A 5,218-nucleotide genomic window follows, 5' to 3' on the forward strand; every position below is an offset into this window, starting at 1 on the left:
TTAAAGATGTTGTGGCTAGGTTGCTGTTTTAATCCTTCCACTGGAAATCTTGCTTGCTTGTAGGAGATGGATTAGACTCAGAAGGTAAACATGGTATGTCCTCACTTATAAGTGGCTATTAACTGTAAAGTAAAAGATAATCATGCTAAAATCTATAGACCTAGAGAGGCCATGTAACAAGGAGAGCTCAAGGGAAGATGCCTAGATCTTCCTGGAAAGGGGAAACAGAATGGATACTGTGAATATGAATTGGGGCCTGGTGAGGACAGGACGATGAACAGGTGAGGGGAGGATAAAGGGAGAGAGGACTGGGAGAGGCCACTGGGATTGAGGGACAATTTAGGGACAAGGGATAAACCTAGTGCAATGAAAGCTCCTAGAAATCTATTAGAGTGACCCTAACTAAGACTCCTAGTAATAGGGGATATGTAGCTTAGTGTGTAAGCTTTCCTTGTTTTCCCCTTTTAAGATGCCTCTCTCTCTCTCTATCTCTCTCTCTGACTCTGTCTCTCTCTCTGTCTCTCTGTCTCTCTGTCTCTCTGTCTCTCTCTCTCTCTCTCTGTCTCTCTCCCTCTCTCTCTCTCTCTTTCTCTCTCTCTGTGTATACATGTAGTGTGGATTGATATGGCATATGAACACATTCGTGCATGAGTGCATGCATGCAAAAAAGCCAGAAGAGGATATAAATTTTCCTTATTTTTTACTCTTTGCCTCATTCCCTTGAGATAAAATATCTTCCTAAACTGAGAGCTTGCATTTTACAAGTGAGATTTCAGCCATCTACCCCCAGAGATTCTGTTGTCCCTGTCCCCATAGCACTTGGGTAACAGGCACATGTGATGATGGCCAACCTTTGTAGTCATGTAAAGTTTACCTGTGAAGAGAGAGTTTGCTTCAAAGTTATATACAAGTGGAATCAAGACAAAAATGAGGTATATAAAAAATGCAAAGGCAGGAAAATGAAAGACGTATGCTCATAAAGAATGCAAATCATTTGGGAGTATAATGTAGGACATGAAAGAATCTTCAAAAAATAAAGACCACAAACTGGGCCGTGTTTCAGGGGCCTGATAAAACAGGAGGCAACAGTGATCTATTGTCTAAGCAATGGAGTTGTTGACAAATTTGTAGCAAGATAGAGATGAATGAACAAGCAATCTCCAGTGTAAACATTTATGAATAAAAAAATGCTGTATCTATGTGTATGAAAAATGGACAGAAGTCCCTATAAGTTTAAGTGTGAGGCAGACTTTCAAAACCTTCTTCATCAAACATGCAAACCTTCCAGAATTGTAACCATCATCATCTGTGTTTATAACATATCTTGTGTGTCTCTAACAAAATCATCTTAAGAAAGATGGAGTTTACATTGTTTCTGAGCTTGACCATGCACTCTTTTCACACCAGGGAAGCAAGAGGCCACTGATCATATCACATCATTAGTCAGAAAACAGAAAGCTACCAATGCTGGTGCTCAATTTACTTTCTTCCTTATATATAACCTGTGACCACAGCCCATGGAAAGATGGCACCTATGTTCACAGTAAATCTCACCGTCACAGACATACTAAGTTGTGCTTCTGAGAAGATTCTAAGTACAGCTAAGTTGACAATGGAGATTAACCATCAGATACCATCCACCATCATTTTGCTCTATTTTCTAAAGTTATGGCTCCTTTATGACACTGTCTTTCATCCAAGTTCATGTTCATTTCACTCCCAGGAATAGACTAGCAGAGAGAACAAATGACACAATGTGGAAATAGGTATTGCTGTTTGAATTGAGCAGCTTGTAATGGGAACAAAAGGCTACAGGCAGGAACAGAGAATAGGGTATCTGAGAAAATTTCGGATTTGTGTTACATAAGAAAAAAATAGAAACATCTCTTTTAATTAGTAACTAATATTTATTTTTAAATAAATTGTCACTGTTCAGGAGATATGAAGCCAAACTTCCTCAGAACAGCCCAGCCATGTTAGATAGAAGGTAATAAATACCTGCTATATGATGGAAGGGCTCAATAAAACCATGACAATGTTGATTTGAAAGAAGATTTGGCATAGCCATGTGTGGTGGTTTGATTATGCTTGGCCCAGGGAGTGACACTATTAGGAGGTGTGGCTTTTTTGGAGTAGGTGTGGCCTTGTTGAAGGAAGTGTGTCACTGTAGGGGTGGGCTTTGAGAGACTTTTTTTCCTAGCTACCTGGAATGCAGTCTTTTCTGGGCTGCCTTTGGATCTAGATGGTCCTCTCAGGTCTTTCTTCAACATCATGCCTGCCTAGACAATGCCATGCTCCCACCATGATGATAATGGACTGAACCCTAGAACCTGTAAGCCAGTTCCAATTAAATGTTGTCCTTTATAAGAGTTGCCTTGGTCATGATGTCTCTGAAATATCAAAGAGAAGATATTTCCATTTTCAAGCAAAACAGAATGAAATAAAAAATTTCACAGCTATGAATAAATATGTAGTAATATTTTAAAAGAGCACCTAAGAAGAGATTCCATAATAATTCAAAAGCCAAATGTAGAACTAAAGAAGAAAAATTTGAATGGTTTTACCACAAAAATGACAAATGTATAGATTGATGGCTGTGCTAAATACCTTGATTTAAGTATGTACAATAGCACATATATCATGCTGAATGCCATAAATATGTACAAAGAAAATTGGCTCATTAAATGTTAGGAAAAATGCTCTCAAATTATATAAAAATATTTTTTAAAAGTTTATAAAGAAAACATCATCTTTTTGCCTGAATGCTAGAACATAACTTTAATCCCAATACTTATGAAGCGCCGGAATAGACAAACCTCTCTGAATTCTAGGCCAGCTGTTTTACTTAGAGTTTTCATTGCTGTGAAGAAACAGCATGACCAGGACAACTCTTACAAAGGACAACATTATCTGAGGCTGGCTTACAGGTCAAAGGTTCAGTCTATCATTATTATGGTGAGAGCATGGCATTGTCCAGGCAGGCATGATGTTGGAAAAGGACCTGAGAGTTCTACATCTAGATTCAAAGGCAACCAGGAGAAGACTGTATTCCAGGCAGCTAGGAGAAAGATCTCTCAAAGTTCACATCCACAGTGACACACTTCCTTCAACAAGGCCACACCTACTCCAAAAGCCATGCCTCCTCCAAAAGCCACACCTCCTACTAGTGTCACTTCCTGAGCTAAGGGTATTCAACCACTACATTTTACTCCCTAGCCCCCATAGGCTTGTTCAATCACATGAGTCTATGGGGACATACCTATCCATAGCATAAGGCAAAATAAATTTAGTCCAACTTGGTAAGTCTCCATAGTCTATCACAGTTACATCAATGTTTAACAATCCAAAGTTCAAATCTCTTCTAAGATTAATGCAGTCCCTCAACTGTAATCTCCTATAAAATTAAAAAAAAGCAGATCATATACTTTCCACATATTATGTCACAGGATGTACATTTTCATTCTAAACCATCATAGTGAGAAAATACTGGACTGCAGTAAGAACACACACACACACACACACACACACACAACAGCTCAGTAAATTCCAAACTCTGTGTCTCCATCAAAGCACACTTCAGATTTCCAACTACTTTCATCTTTGTTGGCAGCCTTTAGCAGATCTGACAAAATGGAGCAACAAACTTCATTTTCTTGGCCTGTACCACTCCCTGCTATCAGCTTTCTTTAACAAGTATTGCATGGCTCTGGCATTTCAAATATCTTGGAGTATCCAAGGCAACATCAACATTACAGCTTCTTGTTTCAATGTCGGTGATCCGCACATGATCTTCTGGGCTCTCCCGAAGGGCATGGGTCACATTTTTAACTCTGTTCTCTGTAGCACCCTGGGCTCTGCTTAACTCCACTCCATTGCTGCTGATGTTCTTGGTGGTCATCTATGGCAATGGCATCTCCAACATGCTCGAGTTTTTCACTAGAGCTGGACTTCACCAATACCCTCTCATAGGCTCCTTTCATGGTGGCAAACCTCAATGTCTTTGCATGAACCCTTCAGTTCTGGACTGTCAACTGCAAAGGAGGCTTCACCTTCATCAATAGCCTTTCTTGGCCTCTCATAGTGCCAAGCTTCGGCTGTTCTCCATTACCCCTTCATCCCTTCAAAACCAGTATCTCAAGGGTGATTCTTATACATTACCAAGTTCAGCTGCACTGTCACAAGGTACAACCTTGGTTATCTCTCTGGAACACAACTGTTTCTGTGCTCTCAGAAAACACTTCCAAGAAGATTTCACTGGTCTCTTCTTAGTCACTGCTAATTTCTTAGCTCCATCTAACCAGCATTAATTGTCCAGTAGTCTCTTCTATTTTTTACTCTGAAGTGAGAACCAAAGCTGCCAAGTTCTGCTGCTTACTGGAGCTGTAACATGGATTTCTTGTTATATTGCATTATCACAAGCTTTCTGTATTCTATCTCCACTGCCTAAGCTTGGCTGTTCTAGAAATTGCTCTATAAATTGACCTTAAACTCAGAGATCTGCATAGCTCTATCTCCTAATTGATAGGATTGAAGGCATGTACCACCAAGCCTGGACTTAAGCTTTCATTATAAAACTTAATAAATTTGAAAACTGAGAACTCAATCTATCCCTTGTCAATTTGATAAATAATAGTATCTCCTTAAATGCAAATGAAAACAATAACCAGATCATGGTAATGACTAACATGATATAGCTCTCTCCCATACAACTGCAAATGCATAACTATACCTGGGTGGGATCTTGTTCAGAGTCACCACTTCCTTAATTCCATTTAATATCCTTGAACACAGGATTTAACTTTATTCTTCTTCCTGGTGCCCATTTTGAACAGTACATGTTGTATTTTTCCCATTTTAAACCATACATTTTGTATTCTACTTCCTGGTGCCACTCTTTGAACCATACATTTTGTATTTTTCCTTTCCTAAGCTTGCTACGTTTAATCAAAGTGCTCTTCATGAGAGTAATCCAGAAGACAAAGTTTATGCTGGGCTTTTTTGAGATTTCTCTGTCAGTGCAATTACTATAAATCTCTTTACCTTAGCCTCAGGCAGACTCTTTGGACAAAGGCAAAATGTAGTATCATTTTCACCAAAATATCATAAGAATGATCTCCAGAGTTCAAAACACCCTCAGCACCATTCTCATCCATACTCCTACTAGGAAGGCCCATTACATCCCACTTAATACATCCCATGGCTTTCCAAATCCAAAATC

Source organism: Arvicanthis niloticus, chromosome 9 (genome assembly GCF_011762505.2).
Source record: "Arvicanthis niloticus isolate mArvNil1 chromosome 9, mArvNil1.pat.X, whole genome shotgun sequence".
Classification (NCBI taxonomy): domain Eukaryota; kingdom Metazoa; phylum Chordata; class Mammalia; order Rodentia; family Muridae; genus Arvicanthis; species Arvicanthis niloticus.